We start from the raw sequence: 21,943 nt of genomic DNA, 5'->3' as shown, positions 1-21,943 counted from the left end.
TATTACTCTGTATACTTCATGCCCATCTCTTCTGGCCTGTAGTATTTCTGTTGAGAAATCAGCTGACAGTCTAATGAGAATACCCTTATAGATGATCTTCTCTCTCTCTCTCTCTCTCTCTCTCTCTCTCTCTCTCTGCCTTTAAGATTCTTACTTTGTTTTTAATGTTTGTCAATTTAATTATGATGTGTCTTGGTGTGGATCTCTTTAGGTTCATCTTGATTGGGACTCTATACTTCTTGAAGTTGTGTGACTTTTTCCTTCACCAGGTTAGATAAGTTTTCTGTCATTATTTCTTCATTGTTTTCTATTCCTTGCTCACTTTTTTCTCCTCTGGTACCCATATGATGCTGAAGTTGTTACATTTCATGTTGTTTCAAAGTTCCTTTAAATTACCCTTCTGCTTTTTAATTCTTTATTTTTTTGCGGCTCTACTTGGTTTTTTTTCTATCTTACCTTCCAACTCAGTGATCCTGTCTTCTGCTTAAGTCTGTCTACTTTTCCTTCCAGTGTATTATTGATGTCAGATACGTTATTCTTCATTTCTGACTGGTTCTTGTTCATGGTTTCCATTTCCTTTTTCATGTTGTTGTAGTTCCTACTATATTCTTTGTAATTCTAACTAAGTTCCTTAAGCAATATTATAACCTTTTTTTGAAATCTATATCTGATTCATTTCTTGCCTCTACTTCATTTAGCTCCTTTTCTGGAGATTCCTCATTTTTTTTTTTTTCATTTGGAGGGTGTTTCTTTGTCTCACCATTTTAGCTGTATTTTTTGTGGGGTTTTTTCTCTCCGATGTAATAGACAGAAGTGCTATGCTGTACAGTCTTCATGGGGTGGCTTTATGTAGCAAGTGTCTTATGGGACCCAGTGGTGCAGTCTCTTTGACCTCCTGAGCTGGATGCTCTAGGAATGTCCCTTGTATGGATTGTGCTCTCCTGTTGTAATTTGATCTCAATTGCTGTTGTCCCACTTATGGATAGGATCTTCCCTCAGACTGGTTGACTGGGATGGTCAACCCCAACCATGTTGTGTGAGCTGTTGTCCAGGTACTGGCAGAACAAAACAAAGCACAAGAAAACAGGAAACAAAACAGAAACATACAAATGTCCCCAACAACAAAAACAACCACAAGAAAAAGAGCATAAGAGAACAAGGTAAGAAAAGAAAAGGAAAGAAAAGAAAAGAAAAGAAAAGAAGAAAAGAAGAAGGAAAAGAAAAGCAAAAAAATACACGAAGAAAAAAAAGAAAGGAGGGGGAAAATATGAAAAGGAAGAAAGTAGAGAAAAAATAAGAGTAAAGAATAGGAAAAGGAAAATGGTATAAAGAAAAGAGGAAGGAAGGAGAGAAACAAGATGGTGGCATAGGTAAATGCCTGTACTTGCTGCCTCCCACAACCACATCAAAATTACAACTAAAATACAAAACAACTATCACCCAGAACTATGGGAAAGCTGGCTGAGGGGAAGTACTACAACTAGAGAAGTAAAAAAGAAAGCACATTGAGACTGGTAGGAGGTGCAGAGGTGTGGAATGGACTGGTTCGGCACCTGTGTGAGCTTCTTTTAAATCAGGAGGGAGATCGCCTTTGCAGAGGCTTCCTGGAGAAGCAAGGAGTCCCAGCCCCACACCAGACCCCCAGCTCAAGATCCCAGAGCTGTGGAAAGAAGTCCATACTGGCAGTAAGAACTATGGACTGTAAAAACCAGTGCAGATTGGGGCTGAGTGACACACAGGCTGATGGAGATTCAGCTGCTCCTCTTAAAAGGCCAGCACCACGAACTGAATTTACAAGCTCCCACTTCCTTTGAGCTCCAGTGCCAGGCGAGGCTCTGGAGGACCAAGACACATACGGGGAGAAACTGAACTGTCTGGCATCGGGGCAGGAACTCGGGGGTGGCTTTCTTCCAGACAGAGGTGCTTGCAGTGGTCATTGTTCCCATGCTGGGACTTCCCTAGTGCACAGCTGACTGGCAGCCATTTCTGTTTGCTCTGCCCTGGAGATTCCCTGAGACCCTGCCACATCCAATTTACAACTCCACCCAAGCTGTGCACAGTGGCTTTTGCATATAAATGGTCTGTCCTTTCTCAGGCAAAAACTCTGTTAAATAAGCTGCAGCTGGGTCAGGGAGCCCCAAATCTATCAATAAAAAGCCCAAGGCTGGCACCAGCACCAGCACCAACCTGTCTTGCTTCACAGCTGGGCCTTGTCTGGGCACTTCCAAACCCAATACAAAGAGGAGGAATCTGCTGATTTCTCTGTAGCTCCTGCTGGGTGGCCTCAGGCAGTGGATGACTTTGCACCTCCCTGGAGACCTAAGAGCCAGTGTACCAGTGGTCAGTGTGAGACCATACCAGATTACAACTCTTCACATCCATAAGCAACACACTCAAGGGGCAGACTCAGTGAGCACCAAAGCCACACTGAAGCAAGTCCTGTTCCATAAGAATGTCTCCTGCACAGCAGTTCTCCCACTCTAGTCGCAGCTGGCCCCCACAGCCAATTGGCCTGGAGGTCAATTCCTCCCAGTGACACCAACAGCAATCAAGGCTTAAATACAACAAAACTGTGCACACAGCCCACAAAGGGGTGCACCAGGAGCATCCACCTCAGGTGATTGAGGAGGCTGAGTCACTGGGCCCTATAGGACACCTACTATACAAGGCCGCTCTATCAACTCAAGGAGACTTAGCAGCTACCAAATACATAGAAACAAACACAGGAAAGCAGCCAAAATGCAGAGACAAAGAAACATGTCACAAATGAAAGAAATGGAAGAAAGCAAACTACTGGATCTAGAGCTCAAAACCATGGTTATAAGGGTACTCAAGAATCTTCTAGAGAACCAAGATGGTGGCATAGGTTAACGCCGAAGTTTGCTGCTTTGAACAACTACTTCAAAAGTGAAACTAAAAGATGGAAGGGACATCACCCAGAACCACAGGAATGCTGGCTGAGTGGAAGTCCTACAACTAGGAGGAAAGAGAAACGCATACGGACACTCAGAGGAGGCGTAGTGCTGAAGTCAAATTCTGAGGTGCGGAGTACGTGAGCGGGCTGGCAGCGGAGGGCGCGGTTGGCGTTTTCAATCGGGAGGGAGTCGCAGACTCTGAGCTCCAGATCCGGGCGAGTCTTTAGCGACCCAGACTCAAACGGGAGAAGCGGGACTGTCTGGCTTCGGTCAGAGCGAGTGCAGCTTTCTCTCTGAGCTTTGCAGCAGGTGCTGGGACTCAGAGAGGCAGAGCCCCTGGGGACAGGACTGAGAGCCGCCATAACTGCTCTCTCCGGCCCACCCTGTTGATCCTGTGCGACCCGCCCCGCCCAAGCCCTGCACACAGGCATTTGCCGGATAGCCTCAGGCAAAGGCTAGATTAGCACCTCCCTAGAAGACAGAAGTTCTCTCACTGCTGACACAACTGATTCTCATAGCCACTTGGCCTGGAGGTCAAACCCTCCCTGGTATTAGCTACAACAATCAAGGTTTAACTATAAGGCTGCGAACAAAGACCACTAGGGGGTGCACCAAGGAAGCATAACAAAATGCGGAGACAAAGAAACAGGACAAAATTGTCAATGGAAGATATAGAGTTCAGAACCACACTTTTAAGGTCTCTCAAGAACTGTTTAGAAGCCGCCGATAAACTTAATGAGATCTACAAGAAAACTAATGAGACCCTCGATGTTATATTGGGGAACCAACTAGAAATTAAGCATACACGGACTGAAATAACGAATATTATACAGACTCCTGACAGCAGACCAGAGGAGCGCAAGAATCAAGTCAATGATTTGAAATGCGAGGAAGCAAAAAACACCCAACCGGAAAAGCAAAATGAAAAAAGAATCCAAAAATGCGAGGATAGTGTAAGGAGCCTCTGGGACAGCTTCAAGCGTACCAACATCAGAATTATAGGGGTGCCAGAAGATGAGAGAGAGCAAGATATTGAAAACCTATTTGAAGAAATAATGACAGAAAACTTCCCCCACCTGGTGAAAGAAATGGACTTACAGGTCCAAGAAGCACGGAGAACCCCAAACAAAAGGAATCCAAAGAGGACCACACCAAGACACATCATAATTAAAATGCCAAGAGCAAAAGATAAAGAGAGAATCTTAAAAGCAGCAACAGAAAGAAACTCAGTTACCTACAAGGGAATACCCATACGACTGTCAGCTGATTTCTCAACAGAAACTTTGCAGGCCAGAAGGGAGTGGCAAGAAATATTCAAAGTGATGAATACCAAGAACCTACAACCAAGATTACTTTATCCAGCAAAGCTATCATTCAGAATTGAAGGTCAGATAAAGAGCTTCACAGATAAGGAAAAGCTAAAGGAGTTCATCACCACCAAACCAGGATTATATGAAATGCTGAAAGGTATCCTTTAAGAAGAGGAAGAGGAAGAAAAAGGTAAAGATACAAATTATGAACAACAAACATGCATCTATCAACAAGTGAATCTAAGAATCAAGTGAATAAATAATCTGATGAACAGAATGAACTGTTGATTATAATAAAATTAGGGACATAGAAAGGGAATGGACTGACTATTCTTGGGGGGAAAAGGGGTGTGGGAGATGCGGGAAGAGACTGGACAAAAATCGTGCACCTATGGATGAGGACAGTGGGGGGGAGTGAGGGCGGAGGGTGGGGCGGGAACTGGGAGGAGGGGAGTTATGGGGGGGAAAAAGAGGAACAAATGTAATAATCTGAACAATAAAGATTTAATTAAAAAAAAAAGAATCTTCTAGAAACCTCTGAGGAACTTAGTGAGACTTTCAAGAATCTTAGTGACAATGCCAAAAAAATGGAAAAGGACCAGTCAGAAATCAAGCACACACTAGCCCAGGGGTGGGCAAACTTTTTGACTGGAGGGCCACAGTGGGTTCTTAAACTGGACCAGAGGACCGAAACAAAAGCATGGATGTGTTATGCCCAGATTTCAAGATTCCCCAAAGATCCACCAGGGAGCACCAAATCCGATGCAAAAGCATAGAGTCTTTTATTCAAGCCCGGGACTTGCCTCCCCCCTGCCCCGCCTCCATTACTGGATGCAAGAGAGAGCCCCGAGTCCCAAGGGAACAAAGAATTTATAGGGCTTGGGGTCGGGGGGTGGGGGCACACTCTGATCACTGATTTGGCCATTTCCGGTTGGTTGAGTGAGGGCCGGGGGCTAGTGACGCAAGGGCAGGGTGCAGCTAGGGTCTGGTTACACAAAGACAGGGGGGTGGCTAGCATACTCTTGGCCTTGGGCTAGTTTCCCCCACTTTCCCATTGGCCAAGATAAGGGCAGGCTGAGTAACTGATACATTCTGCGGCTTTTTCTTGGAAGAGGGGTTAAGGACACAGCTATCAGTCCTGTTCTGTCCTTTAATTCCCCCCTTGTCTTAGAACTTCCGGCTCAATCATGAGACGGACTGAACTATCAACTGAATTATTTTTATACACTTCTTGACAAATTGGATTAGTCTGTTAAAAATGCAAGGGCCGAAAGTCAACAGCATCAGGAGGACTACAAGGGGTCCGCCGAGGTCCGCTGTCTTCTTGAGGGTGATCTGCAGTGGGTGTGTCTGGTCAGAGGTCACCTTCCAATCAGGCTCCTTGCTGTCCTGTGCTGGGCTTGTGACCTGGCAGAGACAAACTATAACAAATGGTCCGGTGGAAGGGAAAGAAACCATTTTAGCTTTAACAACTTCTATTGAAATAGGATTTTTCTTCTTAAAATTCCTCTATGGCTATCAAAAAGCCAACTCAAGATTAATTTATCTACTGTATTCAATTTGGCCTGATGTTTGCATAAACACAAGAATGGTAACTGACTACCTTTGCTGGAATTTCATGATTGAATCTTAATGTGCCCCATAGGGCCAGGAGGCCAAGCCTTCCAGCTGCCATCAGGCCTGCCTGCAGTATCTGCTGCGTTAGGTGAATCCCTCACCTGTAGCAACTCCACCTGAGCCCACGCTCTAGGCTTTAAGGCCCATTTCAGTAGCCCTCCTACTCGTTGCGGTCCAGAGTGTGTGGGGGTTCCGCAGGGATGCAGAGGCGTCCTTATTGCTCCCCTTCTACTCTTACCAACCGCCAGTGATGGTAGGGCATGGGCCTGATGCTCCAGGGCCAGCCATCTTCAGGGCTCCCAAGCAGGATACCAGGCTTTCTCCGTGGCACTCTTATTGGCTTCAAGTCTTCAGAGCTCAGACAGGTTTCTTTAAAACATGATACTCCAGTCAAAGTTTCCGGTCAATAAAACCACTATTGGGAACCGGTCTTATTGAATCTATGCAAAGAAATGTATTGCCATGACTTATTAAGCATTGCCAGATTCCAGAGGAATTATATAAGGAGAAAAACTTACTGATCTGCTCTAAGATTTTATGATTTTTCTTGTCAGTCCTTTTTCATGGACTTTTCAGAGTTATAACAAACAGTAATTGTTGGATTTCTTTTATCAGTCCCCCCCCTAAGTATTTTGGCATAACTATTTACCCTCTGTTTAGGGAGGCAGAATGTAAATTATTTACTCTCTCTGGCTTACTGGCCTGTACTATTTGATTAATTTCTTATTACATATATAATTTTTTTAAATTTCACATTTTCAAACCAGCCTTTAAACCTTCCCTCCATGTCCTTCAAAAATGCACAACCATGCCTCATACCTTCCATTTCAAAAAGGCCTTTCCCAGTTCTCTACAGCCGAGGTTTGTACCACCCCTGACATGGGCATGGTCACGCAGGCCTGCAAGACAGTACACAGGCTGCCAACTGCCAGCTGTTTCTCAATAGAGACCAAAACCTGATGGGTATTTTTCTTTGCCCAGTTGGGCACCTGCCCTCTTGGCAACCAGACACCCTTTACTTTTGGGGTTCATTCCATATAGTCCCCTTCCAGGACAGCTAACACATAACTATAACAATGTCCCTCAGTGTGGGAGACTGGACACTTGCCAGTTATTCCCAAAGACTACCAAGGACTGTAGACCATCACCAGTCCACAGCTACAGCTACATTTAAACCTGTAAGAGAATTGAAGGTTAATACAACTTATTAATACAATGAAACATAATATTGGCACCATGGCCACTCCAGGCAGCTAAATCTTCTGCTACTAAACATGAGATACGGTAGGGCTATACAAACATTTTAGGGAGGTGACTAAAGTCCACTCTTTGACCTTTTTATATAAGGTAAAATTGTCCTTGTCTTTCTGAAGCCATGTCTATGAAGATGCAGGCATCATCTGAGTCTATTATACAATTTTCTGCAGGTATAGTCCTTTTCAAGTTGGGGTGAGTCCTGGGGTCATGAACTTCTTTACCCACACCGAGTCCCCAGGCTGGAAAGGATGTACAGAGTCCGAGGTGGCACTCGCAGGGCATCTTGAACAAGCTTATGGATGGCTTGTAATTTCTGTAAGAGATCACGTCCAAGTAAGGGGTACAGGCATTCTGGCATGACTAGAAACGAATGAGTTATCGTGTTCTTTCTGAGGTCCACAGTCCTCTTTGATGTCCAAGGAAAAAGGCAGTTTGTCCGGTGGCTCTTAGAGCTGGTGTTTTCTTAGATGTTACTGGTCCCATTGGCTCTGTCAAGACTGAATGGGCTGTTCCAGAATACACCAGGAAACTAACTGGGAGTTCTATTTATCTACAAATATTTATACCTAAGTAGATATATAAACATCAAATAAACATCCATATTTACATCTTTTCAGTGAACAAGTATTTTTACAGTCTTGGGAATTTTGGCAGATAACAGGAACACTGCCCAAGTGCCCTGATGGGGGCCTGACAATAACAGATGTGGGGGCCTTTGGCTGGGGGGTATAAAGTCTCCATTCTTCCTCTCTCAGCACTGCTAAAGACAAGATCATTGGAGAGGTCTCTTCACCTAGGCAAAGCTGTGCTGAGCCTTCTGGGGCAAAAGTGGTTTCTGCTTCCATTAGAGGGACCAGGTCAACTGGTAAATATAGGAATTCATGAACCACCTGATGGCCGCCTAACTGACATCGGCGGGGGCGGCAGAACAGTCTGCAGCTGTGGTACCAGTAGCTTCAATAATGGTGACTTCCTGTCCTGAGAGGGGAGCTACCTTCTGAGTAACTACCGAGTACTCTGCTGCTGTATCAATCATAAAGTTCACAGTCTGGCCCCCGATTTTCATTTTAACCATCGGCTCATGGGGGCCCAGTTGGAAAAAAAGCCCAGTCTATCCTAGTCAGAGACAGCTGTTGCCAGTCCAAGGAGGTCTGCCTCAGGCGGCTCTGGCCAATAGCGGCTGGGTGGTTTGGATGGCCTTGCCAGCTTCTTCTTCTGGCCTGCTATTAAACTTTACTCTGTCCCTTCTTATACATGCAGAATTGGACCCAAGGCAGTGAGGTTTGAGCAATTTTAAAATTTCTTAACATACATTTTATCATTCATGTTGTAGGGAGGGACCGGGTTGGCTCCTCCTGAATAAAAGAACTAATCAAAATAAGGCTATTTTCTAACTTCATTTGTCCCTGGGTGTGGACAACAAATGACACTAATCAGATTGACATAAATGATTTAACCTTTGTTTAGGGAGGCAAATGAAAAGCATTTACTCCCAAGTGTCATTGGTTTAGGGAAGACAGGATTTCTGCTCAGTTTCCCTATTTTACTTGTCCCAGCTTACTGGTCTATCATGCATTCAATTTTCTTAAAATGTATTCTGGCACAGGAGAAAGTTGCTTTTCTGTACACAGGTAGCTTAACCTCTATATAACTGGGCTTGGACCTCTGCCCAGCAAACTGCAGTCTATAAGTTCAATATGCAGTCTCTGGTTCTCCCAACCCAACGAGGTTTAGGCCAGTCTCTGAGTCAGACTCCTCCTCTCTTGGAGAATTTCAAAAAACTGATGGCTCCCAGGTCCAGGGAGAGTGCCCTTTTGTTAACCCTTAGGGCCCTGCTTTCTTGCCTTTCTACCAGTTTCCTTCGTGGCAGAGCAGCAACCAGGCCTCTTTCAAGGGAGTGCACTAGAAGGGGCTATCAGCCCCTCCTGTGAGCCAGCTACTCCACCTAGGGTCTCCCAGGGACTCAGCCAGAGCGTCCCCCAGCAAATCCCGGAAGCCGCTGCCCTTTTGCAGTGGTATGGACTCAAGCAGCGGGTTCACTGGATGTGGCCAGCAGTGAAGCGCTCGCTGGCTTCTGCTTGCAGCTGCTCGCACCCACAAGCCCTGCCCCGCAGCACTCCTGCAGCATGCACTGCACTGTCAGCTCCAGCACCTCGGCGTTCTCCAGCTTAGCCTGCACCTGCGCTGGCGGGGGCGCCAGGTGGCGGAGGGAGGTGAGGCCAGGCTATGCCCTGACCCCAGTCCGCTCGCTCAGCATCCCCTGGGCACCGGCCCGCCAGCCTCACCTCAGTGCTTTCCAGCAGCTGCCACAGCTCCTGTAGGCTCTCGTTGATCCATGCGCCGCTTCTTCTCCACCAGGGGCTTCTGGGCCTTGAGGGCAGCTCAGGCATTCAGCCCCCCTTCTTTGACCTGGCTCTCAGGGGCTGAGTCTGCCTAACAAAACAGTTCTAAAACACCGGGGTGGCTGCGGACTCTAGCTTTGTTCCTCCTCCACTTTTCTAGCGGGAGTTTAGTTGTTTGTTTTTTTTTTATTCTTAGAAACCTTAATCCTTTAATGATTACCAAAACTGAACATTCAGCAATTTTAGATTAATATTTATGAACATATTTTAAATGTACTTTTACTCTTAAGATATATCTAGACCTTTTGTGACAAAACTAAGAACAGGTATCGGTCTAATTTAGCATTGGAAGGGTTAAAAAGAATAACCCAGGGCAGAGAAAGACTACTGTGTTTACAGTTACTTTTTGTGACCTTGAAGTTCATTGATAAGACCTGTTAGGTTTGCAGCCAGCAGCATAACTGCCAACACCCCCCCACACACACACTTTTGATCTCTCCGACCAATTCCGCTGTCCCCCAGTCCAGCTGTTTGTCTCCCTTTAAACAGTGGGAGTTTCGAAGAAAACTATAGACTGCTCCTATAGAGTCCTCCCTCCCAGAGGCTGGGGTCCGACCTGTGGGGAGTCATGACTCTTAGTCAGCCTGGAAAGATAAAGGGTGCATAGGGAGGTTTTTTTGCAGACAGAGAGCCTGGAGACCACCTGAAATCCAGTTACAGATGCTTTCAGAATCGGGATGAGGGAGGGAGGGAAAGACCAGGTTATATCCCCTATGAGGATTCTAATAAACAATTGAAAACAGCAAGTTAAACAAAATACAGTCACAAGCAGTAAATTTCTCTGTCCTGCGGAGCTGTCCACCAAAGAGATAAGAAAACCATGAATAACAAGTTCTTTGAAATTTGCTCCTTTGTTAATTTGCTAAGCAAACAGTTAACTTGAAAAGACTTCTCTCTTGCTTTTTACAAGCAATCTTGGAACCTAGCCAACCTTTATTTTAGCCTTTAAATCTACCCTAGCACTTCAAAATTTCAATTTAATACAGCGAATTTACAACCCAGGTCGGAGCAACTGATAGACAGAAGTTTTTGTTAGCGAAGTGGACTGATTCCTTCTGTAATAGTGAGCAAAAGACTCTGAGAACTGCTAGAGATTCTTGCAGCCCATCGCGGGTCCAGTCCAAACGTACAGCCAGATGAATTAACAGAAATGCAAAATAAATCAAAGTAACTTTCACTTCACACAGACTAGTAATAAGCAGCCAAAATAGACAAACACTCGTATTCACATTCTCTCAGTAGACTAGCCCAGACTGGAGCTGAGCAGATAAACAAAACAATGCCCAACTCCCCAAAAGGGTGTGGGGGCACTGCTGGCACCCATGTCCCAGAACAGAATTCTTGACCAACGTTTTGGTGAGAAACTACCGGAGGAGTTAAGACTGCATCCAGTCCCCCCTCTCGGTAGCAAATTGGCTAGTCCCACACAAACAGCTGTTCACTCATGCTTCCTCAATGTTTCAGCATTCATTCCAATTTTACAATCTCTATTGTACCCTTTAAAAAAAATTTTTTTAACATGTAATTAAGAACAGCGGGTTTACTTTGTCCCGACCTCATGATGATCGGTGACGAAAGACAGACAAGGGACGGGGTGACCTGTTTTCACAGATCCTCACTCAGATACCCGCCTGACCAAAGTTGTGGAGCCACACAAAGGAGAGGAGAGGGCAGGCCCCCTCCCTCCACAGTCACACACTTTCACCAGACATTCATTCAGCAAAGGCATTTAGCTACCACAACACACAGTTTTTCCCAATTCAATCCGAATCTTAAACTTTCAGCTGGCAAGTCAAATATTCAGCATTTCTCAATCAGTAACATTTTTAAGAATAAACTTCAAAAATGCAAGACATAAGTTTTTTATCATTTGAATTCAGTAAGCTTCAAGGTCCCAAGTTCCCAGCGGTTCTGGAAAACCACACCTGAGGCTGGCAAGCAGGTTTGGCCCAGCCCTTGACTTTAAAATGACCATAATGCTTAAAGGAGTAGTTTGAGTCTGTCCCACAACATCCGTCCAGTAAGTCCACAGAAAACAGAAAAAAAACACACAAACCCAGACAAATACAGTCTTCCAACTCTATGGAAGCAAAACCAAAACAACCTTCCAACTCCACGGAAGCAAAACTACAGATTAGACGATGGCCATGCACCAGTCGTCTCAGATTGAGTGGTTTCTGTGCCCCTCCAGATGGAGGATCGGGGCGTCCCCCACCTCCTCCCGCCCATGGCCCCCCAGTGCGTCCACCTAGGCCTTTACGGGCAATACAGATTTCAGAAGTGAGCTCACACAGGACGGAACACACAGAACAGAATAGACAATACACAGACACTTACCGCGGTCAGTCAGACTCTCCGGATTGGGGTCCCTTGTGAGTCTTGGGGATCCTGGACGAGCCCCCAAATGTTATGCCCAGATTTCAAGATTCCCCAAAGATCCACCAGGGAGCACCAAATCCGATGCAAAAGCATAGAGTCTTTTATTCAAGCCCGGGACTTGGTCCCCCCCACCGCCTCCATTACTGGGTGCAAGAGAGAGTCCCAAGTCCCAAGGGAACAAAGAATTTATAGGGCTTGGGGTTGGGGGGGGGTGGGGGCACACTCTGACCACTGATTTGGCCAATTCCGGTTGGTTGAGTAAGGGCCGGGGGCTAGTGACGCAAGGGCAGGGTGCAGCTAGGGTCTGGTTACACAAAGACAGGGGGGTGGCTAGCATACTCTTGGCCTTGGGCTAGTTTCCCCCACTTTCCCATTGGTCAAGATAAGGGCAGGCTGAGTAACTGATACATTCTGCGGCTTTTTCTTGGAAGAGGGGTTAAGGACACAGCTATCAGTCCTGTTCTGTCCTTTCAGATGGAGTGTTTGTGTGAACTAATATAAATTCAAAGTAAACATCATTATATAAAAGGGTACGGTCTTTTTTTTTTTAGTTTCATTCATTTCAAACGGGCCTGATCCGGTCCCCGGGCCATAGTTTGCCCACGGCTGTGCTAGCCAAAATAAAGACTAATATACAGGGATTCAACAGTAGATTAGAGGATCTCGAGAATCAAATCAATGATTTGAAATACAAGGAAGCAAGAAACATCCAACCAGAAGAGCAAAAAGAAAAAAGAATCCAAAAATATGAAGATAGCATAAGGAGCCTCTGGGACAGCTTCAAGCGTACCAACATCCGAATTATGAGGGTGCCAGAAGAAGAGAGAGAGCAAGATACTGAAAACCTATTTGAAGAAATAATGACAGAAAACTTCCCCTACCTGGTGAAAGAAATACAAGTCCAGGAAGTACAGAGAACCCCAAACAAGAGGAATCCAAAGAGGACCACACCAAGACACATCATAATTAAAATGCCAAGGGCAAAAGATAAAGAGAGAATCTTAAAGTAGCAAGAGAAAAACAGTTAGTTACCTACAAGGGAGTGCCCAGACAACTGTCAGCTGATTTCTCAACAAAAACTATGCAGGCCAGAAGGGAGTGGCAAGAAATATTCAATGTGATGAATAGCAAGAACCTACAACCAAGAATACTCTACCCAGCAAAGCTATCATTTAAAATTGAAGATCAGATAAAGAGCTTCACAGACAAGAAAAAGCTAAAGGAGTTCATCACCACCAAACCAGTATTACATGAAATGCTGAGGGTATTCTTTAAGAAGAGGACGAAGAAGAAAAAGGTAAAGATAAAAAATTATGAACAACAAAGTGACAACAAATACATATCTATCAACAAATGAATCTAAAAATCAAATGATTAAAAAATCTGATGAACAGAATAAACTGGTGAATGGAGTAGAATCAGAGGCATGGAAATGGACAGACTGACGATTCTCAGAGGGGTGTGGGGGAGTGCGAGAAGAGATTAGACAAAGATCTTTTTAAAATATATATATATATTTTATTGATTTTTTACAGAGAGGAAAGGAGAGGGACAGAGAGTTAGAAACATTTTTTTACAGAGAGGAAAGGAGAGGGACAGAGAGTTAAACATCGATCAGCTGCCTCCTGCACACCCCCTACTGGGGATGTGCTCGCAACCAAGGTACATGCCCTTGACTGGAATCGAACCTGGGACCCTTGAGTCCTCAGGCCAACGCTCTATCCACTGAGCCAAACCAGACAGGGCTAGACAAAGATCTTATATGCATGTATGCATTACCTATGGACACAGACAATAGGGTGGCGAGAGCCTGGGGTGGGGTGGAAACCAGGTGTAAGGAAGCTATGGGAGGAAAAAAGAGGGACATCTGTAATAATCTCAACAATAAAGATTAATTTTTTAAAAAGAAAAGAGGAAGGAAAAATTATGAAAAGGAAAAAAGAAGAGAAAGAAAGAAAGAAATTGCCTGGCTGGTGTGGCTCAGTTGTTGAGCATCAACCTATGAACCAGGAGGTCATGATTCAATTCCTGGTCAGGGCACATGCTTGGGTTGTGGGCTTGATCCCCAGTGAGAGGCATGCAGGAGGCAGCCAATCAGTGATTCTTTCTCTTGTTGATGTTTCCGTCTTTCTCTTCCTCTCTCTTCATCTCTGAAATCAATAAAAATACCAAAAAAAAAAAAATAGACCAAGAAGATATAATGATCATAAACATTTTTAAAAAGAAAAATATTAAGAAAAAGTAAAAAGAGATAAAATTGAGTAAGAAAAGGAAAGAGAAAAAAAAGAGAGACAAAAGTAATAAGAAAGCAGTAAAAAGGAAAAAACAAATAAGATAATGCAAAAAAAGAGAAGTGGGGTTCATCTTGGTAGACTTTAGTGCCTGCTGGGAGCTCCCTTTGGATCCTGCTCTTATGTTGACTGAGGCTTACTGTTTTGTATGCCCTTTTGGGCCTTTCAAAGGTACTTTGGTGCTAGCCACTGTCCATGCTTGACTCTCCGCAATCTGTTCAATGCTTCAAGCGATCTAGTTTGTGGTCGCCTCCACAGGGCTTGGCTGTATACCGGAGAGGCCAAACTGCATTCTAGTGCTGGCTTGTTAGCTGCATGGTACCAAGAGGCAGGTGAGCAAACATCCCAAGGTACCTAGGAATTCATCTCCATCTGCCCCTGACTTCAGGCCAGCTGTCAAACTTAGTCACTGAAAGGGCTTTTAGCGGAATCTGGAGGATGAGACCTCTGGGTCTCCCATGACGGGGAGGTGCCATTCAGATTTCAGGAACCACAGTGGGTGTGTTCCCCGTCCCAGAGCCACACATCTGAGTCTGTCCCAGAATATTTCCCTTACTTCAGGAGGGCAGAGCCCCTCTTATGCAGTCCAGTGAGGTCTGTTGGAAGGTGGGAGTTTCTGCAAGCTCTCCTGGGAAGGGGAAGCACCTGTCAGGCTCCTAGGACAGTGGAGGGAATGACCCTACCCCAAAGTCAGTCACTGACATCCCCTGAGACTGTCCGGACCCATATACTGTACTTGGCCTCTGCTGCTGCCTATTCAGTAGGAGCAGAGATACTGAGAGGAGTGAGTGGGATTCCTGAGGGTGGGGTGAGCTATATCCACAAGGGTGGTACACTGTGGCTGCTGGGAGGGGCCAGTGCCTCTCAGGAAAAATGGCTGCTGTTGTATGAGCGGGGACAACCAGGCCCAAGTCTTCTGGCCACGTTATTTCATGCCTCCTTTCAATGCTTCCCACCCTGGACTCTCTTCAGAAGACTCTGGTCTGCACTGCCCTGCCTCTACCAAAGCCTCATTGGAGTGGCCGCAAAAGAAGATCCTGTGCTCATTAAAAAAAAAAAAAGAAAAAGGTTTTTATCTCTGACAGGCTTCTTCTCTCCCTGGAGATAGAAGCCCCACGACCTTTCATGGCTGGATGTGACGTAGGCCACTGTTCCCAGCTCTGCTGTTCCAGGCTATCTCTAGCCTGGGTCCTGGGCCTCACTCCTCAGGGAAAACCCCGTTGCAACTGAGGTATCTGTCCTCACCCTCCACCTGCCACCTGTGGGAGCTGGGCCAGCCCCTCTCTCGACCTTGCCCTTCCTACCAGTCTCAAGGTAGTTTCTTGCCCTTCCTTGTTAAAGGTCTCCTTTTTAGCTAGTCTTCAGTTGGTAATTCAGGGTAAGTGTTTCCCAATTTATTTTTATTTCCAGTTTAGTTCTGGGAGGAGGTGCAGGAGAGATCTACCACCATCTTGGAACCTCCCTCCTCCCCCTATATCATTTCTTAAATGCCTTTTCTTTATGTCTTTAAATTAGTTATATGCTGTGGTTTTGGTACTGTGTAGGACAACTCTCTAAAATTTCCTGGAATTTTCCAATGCAATAATGATGTTCAAGATGTTTTAGCTGTTTGCTTAGTTGGAGATAGTGGTATAAGTTCATTTTTAAAATATATTTTTTTACTGGTACAAGTTCATTATTAAAATTTGAGCTAGCTGGATGAATTTGATTGAACTATAGCTATTCAGAGATTTAGATAAAATGTGTTAAGAATATAAATAGGATACCATTATTTAACTAAGCATAGCTTGATTTTTCTTATTTAAAACATTTTAATTTGTATTTGTTTTTGACTAGGTAGCACATTCACATGGTGCTCAATTAAAAAACAACAACAAAAGGATATACAGTAAAAAGTCTACCTTCTACCTCTGGCCCGCAGTTTCCCTCCAGAGAGGCAATCTATCTTAATAGTTTTACTTATAAAAATGTTTTATTCTGCCAAAAAAGCTTTATCTAACACAGTGATGCAAGCTGCCTTTTTGCTGAACTCTAACCTTCCCTGGAGTTTAAGCTGCTAATGAAAAAATAGAGTACAGAGCTGAAGGGTTAATTCAAGAGAGGCAGGATGTAACTCACAGTACTGGCCAATACACAGGCTTTAATTAAAAACTCTCACATCCCATGAAAATCTTACTGATCTTAATCTTCACCTTCTCCAGTAGAATCACATTTATAGAATTTCTTATCATCGGGTTTGAAGAAGAAAATATTACCTTGAATCTGAAGGAAGAGAATTACCTGCAGAACTCATAAATATTGGTTTCTATCCTACCTTAGTTCCTGTTTAGATCAGATGATAAAAGAAGCCTATTTCAAAAATCCATACTACTTCTGGAGTATGTATGATAACAATTCAGAATGGCTCACAACAAAAATACTTCATGAATATATTCCATGCTTCAAAGAATGCATTCATACAGCTCTATGCTGTTTGAACTGTCTTAGGAAATCAAAGGCTGCATTTCAAATCATGTTATTGCTTTATTGCATAATTAGATGTATACAAGTTTTTTTTCTTTTTTTCTTTTTTCAATTAAATCTTTATTGTTCAGATTATTACATTAGTTACTCTTTTTTCCCACCATAACTCCCCTCCACCCAGTTCCCACCCCCCCCTCCGTCCTCACTCCCCACCCACTGTCCTCATCCATAGGTGCAGGATTATTGTCCAATCTCTTCCCTCACCCCCACACCCCTTTCCCCCCACCCCGCAAGAATAGTCAGTCGATTCCCTTTCTATGTCCCTGATTCTATTACAATCACCAGTTCATACTGTTCATCAGATTATTTATTCACTTGATTTTTAGATTCACTTGTTGATAGATGTGCATTTGTTGTTCATAATTTGTATCTTTACCTTTTTCTTCTTCTTCCTCTTCTTAAAGGATACCTTTCAGGATTTCATATAATACTGGTTTGGTGGTGATGAACTCCTTTAGCTTTTTCTTATCTGTGAAGCTCTTTATCTGGCCTTCACTTCTGAATGATAGCTTTGCTGGATAAAGTAGTCTTAGTTGTAGGTTCTTGGCATTCATCACTTTGAATATTTCTTCCCACTCCCTTCTGGCCTGCAAAGTTTCTGTTGAGAAATCAGCTGACAGTCGTATGGGTACTCCCTTGTAGGTAACTGATTTTCTTTCTCTTGCTGCTTTTAGGATTCTCTCTTTGCCTTTTGCTCTTGGCATTTTAATTAGGATGTGTCTTGGTGTGGTCCTCTTCGGATTCCTTTTGTTTGGGGTTCTCTGCGCTTCCTGGACATGGAAGTCTATTTCTTTCACCAGGTAGGGGAAGTTTTCTGTCATTATTTCTTCAAATAGGTTTTCAATATCTTGCTCTCTCTCATCTTCTGGCACTCCTATAATTCGGATGTTGGTACGCTTGAAGCTGTCCCAGAGGCTCCTTACACTATCTTCATATTTTTGGATTCTTTTTTCATTTTGCTTTTCCGGTTGGGTGTTTTTTGCTTCTTCATATTTCAAATCTTTGACTTGATTCTTGCGACCCTCTGGTCTGCTGTTGGGAGTCTGTTTAATATTCTTTATTTTAGTCAGTGTATGCTTAATTTCTAGTTGGTTCTTTATCACAACATCGAGGGTCTCATTAGATTTCTTGAGGATCTCACTACATTTATCGGTGGTCTCACCAGTCTTTTCGAGGATCTTATTAAATTTATCGGTGGCTTCTAGACAGTTCTTTAAAGACCTTAAAAGTGTGGTTTTGAACTCTATATCCAACAGTTTGCTTTCCTCCAATTCTGTTGTTTGTGTCCTATTTCTTTGTCTCGGCATTTTTTATGCTTCACTGTGTCATTAGAGTGCCTTTCTGTGCTAAGTGTGCCAATTACCTGAGGTAGACACTCTTGGTGCACCCCCTTGTGGGCTTTGTGCACAGTCTTGTTGTAGTTAAGCCTTGATTGTTGTAGTTATCACTGTGAGGAATTGACCTCCAGGCCAATTGGCTGTGAGAATCAGCTGTGTCTGCAGTGGGAGAACTTCTGTGCTGGAGACACCCCTCTGGGGTTAGACTTGCTTCGATGGGGCTTTGGTGCTCACTGAGTCTGCCCCGTGAGTGTGTCTTTTATGGTTCCACGGAGCTGCAAACTGGATGGTCCCACTCTGACCTCTGGGCTTCCTGGATCCTGGATCTCTAGGGAGGTGCTAATCTAACCTTTGCCTGAGGCTATCCAGCAAAAGTCTCCCTCCAGGGCTTGGGTGGGGCAGGTCCCACAGGATCAACAGGGCTGGGTTAGCAATTATGGCTGCTCTCAGTCTTGCCCTCAGAGGCTCTGCTTCTCAGTGTCCCAGTAATTGCTGCAAGCCCCATGGAGAGAAAGCTGCCCTAGGGTTCTGAGCGATGCCAGACAGTCCCGCCTCTCCCGTATGAGTCTGGGTCCCCAGAGACTCGCCCGGAACTGGAGCTCAGAGCCTGAGACTCCCTCCCGATTGAAAACAACAACCGCGCCCTCATCTGCCAGCCCGCTCCGCATGCACTCCGCACCTTAGTATTTTACTTCAGCACTGCACCTCCTCTGAGTCTTGGTATGTTTTTCTCTTCCCTCCTAGTTGTAGAACTTCCATTCAGCCAGCCTTCCTGTGGTTCTGAATGATGTCCGTTCTGTCTTTTAGTTGTATTTTTGAAGTGGTTGTTCGAGGCAGCAAACTCCGGTGTTTACCTATGCCACCATCTTGGTTTCTCCCAGATGTATACAACTTAAATAGTATCCTTCTTTTAAAAAATTTTTAATTGAGAGATAGATATATAGAAATATAGAGAGAGAGAGAGAGAGAGAGAGAGAGAGAGAGAGAGAGAGAAACTGATCAGTTGCCTTCTGCATGTGCCATGACCAGGACTTGAACCCACTACCTTTTGATGTACGCTCCTACAATGAAGCCACACCAGCCAGGGCAAGTAGTGCCCTTCTTATGTTACTTCATACAATTAGTTCTACCTTCTGAGAATCTAGAAAAGCTAGAGTATCTTAATTTATTTTGGTACTATTTAGAAACATCAAGATGTGAACCAAACACTTTTGCAAAGTTTAAAAACTTGGCAAGTAAGCAATTTTCTTTTTGAAAATGTGCAAGTAGATATGAAAGGTGCAAGTAGATATGAAATAACACAATAATTGTTTTTATTGTGTTTATATTTTTGTGTGGATTATAAAGTTTTGCTTGTATGAAAAGAGGGAAACACATTATATAAATTAAGAGGTGATGTACTCCAAATACATTTTAAAAGTCAATATATTTTCCAGCATATCACACCTTCTGCTTTAATGGTAACATAGACACATTTGAAAAAGTAAATGAAGGTGGTGTGGCATGAGAATAGTGGGAAAAAATATTGCATCATTTTTTCTTTCTTTGGAAAAAACTCGTATAGAAACCGTAAGAACTATTTCCTATGGCAAATATCTCCAAGTTCTACTAACATAGGAGCCAGTCCTGCCGCTCGCTGTGGATGCTACTGCAGCCACTGAGTTCCTGCAGTCCATGGTGTGAGGCATGCCAGGCCCAGGTCACTGTCCAGCATGCAGACGTGCTGTCGCACTTGCCTTCATCATTCTAACCTGTGTTATTGTGGAAACTATTGCTTCATTTTGTTCACTGCTGTCACCCAGGAACTGGAATAGTACCTGGCACACAGTAAGCTCTTCAAAAATACGTTAAATGGATGAGTTGATAAAGACCTTGAGAGGCACAGTATAAGAATTAAAAGAAGGGATGGGATTGTTATCAGAAGCAGGTATTAAGATGCATTTTGGGGTTTGGATTTCCTCCTTTCCTCTGGTGTCTCTCCTCTCCCTCTACCTTCAAGGCAAGGTGCTCCTGTATTCTTGCCCATTTCCCTATCCTGCTTCAGGGTTCTTAGCTATAAGCAGCAGAATTGAACCCTGGACAATTTCAGAAGAAAATAAACATATTGAAAGGCTATTGGGTAGTTCACAGTCAAAAAGGAAGATTGGAGCACCTGGCTCAGAGATTACGCAGCGAAAAGCCAGTTCTAAATCATGCTGAGAGCTTGTCCGGAAAGGCCACCCTGCAGCCACTCCTGAGCCCGCAGAGCAGGCATGGGACACTGCCACCAGCCCTGCTTCATCTCTGCCCTCAGGCTGGGGTTCCCTCTCTGTGGTGTCTTGGTCTTACTGGCTCCTAATTCTAACTGGGGGTGATGGGTAGGCCTATTGGGAGCATCCTAGTCCCAAGTCCAGGCCCTACTGCAAAGTGGGCTGAGAAGCAGCTATCTGGCAGGTTGTGCCTTCCAAAGGGTGAGTGAGCTCAGTCTCCCTAACACTCCTCTGGTTTCCCTGCCTTCTACTATCACAACACTTCCCCAACCCCCATAGACAGTGCTGGGTTAAACTTAGGGCATCCTTTCTGTCACCCTTGGAATGTTGCTTTATGGTAAGAGATTGGATTAACTGTGGTAGCATTGAGTAGATATCTATCAGACAAGTTGAAGAAATTTGAACTATATTAGTTGGTCTAAAATTGATTTAAAATAATATATATTTTAGCTTTTGAAAGGCACTATTAGTGCATAAACACCAAAATCCAGAAGACACATAATATGTGAATTTAGATTTTAAATATATTTATACACAAAATATGTATAAACATGCTTCTTTAAAATGCTTAGTTTATAAGTGAAAATATGTTTCTAAAAAATGTTTATCTCTTCTAAGATGAGACATACAAAAAATAATATGTAAAGAATTTGGTGAAGAAGGTGTTTCAATTCAGTGTCTAGACTCCAAGTGTAAGCTCTCCAGGATGACTGACCTACAAAAAGAGGAGTTTATAAGGGTTAGATTTTTATGGAGACAGACCAACTTTAATTCATTCAGTTCAACAAAGCAAACATTATTTCTTCTTTTGGTCTATTCTGGTATAGTTGGGGCAAGTTTCTGCACTCCAAAATAGCAAAATATGAAAATGCAGAACTTGTGAAAAAAAAATACAGTGATGTTCAAAACTTGCATTAATTGTTTCCTTTCCATCTGTTTTTCTTTAACTTTTCTTATTTTATTGTTAACTAGAGGCCCAGTGCACAAAATTTGTGCGGGGGCGGGGGGGGGGGCGGCATTCCTTCTGCCCAGCCTGCACCCTCTCCAATCCGGGACCTCTCGGGAGATGTCCAACTGCGGGTTTAGGCCCGATCCTGGGGATCAGGCCTAAACCGGCAGTTGGACATCCCTCTCACAATCCAGGACCACTGGCTCCTAACTGCTCACCTGCCTGCCTGCCTGATTGCCCCTAACTGCCCTCCCTGCCAGCTGGATCACCCCTAACTTCCTCTGCCTGCTGGCCTGATCGCCCCTAACTGCCCCCCCTACTGACCTGGTTGCCCCCAACTGCCCCTCCCCCCGCTGGCCTGGTCACCCCACACTGCCCCCCCTGCTGGCCTGGTCACCACGCACTGCCCCCCCCCGCCAGCCTGGTCACCACGCACTGCCCCCTGTGCTGGCCTGGTCATACCCAACTGCCCCTCTGCTGGCCTGGTTGCCTCACACTGTCCCCCTGCTGGCTTGGTTGCCCCCAACTGCCCCCCTGCTGGCCTGGTCGCCCCAAACTTCCCCCCCTGCTGGTCTGGTCTCCCCACGCAGCCTGCTGTTCAGTCACTTGGTCATCCCTCACTAACTCCCCTGCCGGCCTGGTTACCCCATGCAGCCTGCTGTTCAGTCATTTGGTTGTCCCTCACTAACCCTCCTGCTGGCCTGGTTGCCCCAC

At 44.6% G+C, this 21,943-nt stretch overlaps 1 protein-coding gene and 1 long non-coding RNA gene across 2 annotated transcripts in view; one reads left to right on the top strand and one right to left on the bottom strand.

The window, feature by feature from the left end:
- The window catches only part of ANKUB1 (ankyrin repeat and ubiquitin domain containing 1), a 142,382-nt gene that overhangs the window by 11,521 nt on the left and 108,918 nt on the right, over nt 1-21,943 (top strand). The window lies entirely within an intron of this gene.
- LOC118677158 overlaps nt 18,829-21,943 on the bottom strand; it is a 113,371-nt gene continuing 110,256 nt past the window's right edge. Inside the window, exon 3 of the long non-coding RNA XR_004974336.1 lies at nt 18,829-18,935. This is a non-coding gene — a long non-coding RNA (uncharacterized LOC118677158). The remainder of the gene's footprint in view (nt 18,936-21,943) is intronic.

This window comes from Myotis myotis, unplaced genomic scaffold (assembly GCF_014108235.1).
Source record: "Myotis myotis isolate mMyoMyo1 unplaced genomic scaffold, mMyoMyo1.p scaffold_m19_p_2, whole genome shotgun sequence".
Taxonomy (NCBI): domain Eukaryota; kingdom Metazoa; phylum Chordata; class Mammalia; order Chiroptera; family Vespertilionidae; genus Myotis; species Myotis myotis.
This window is presented reverse-complemented; position numbering and strand designations above follow the sequence as displayed.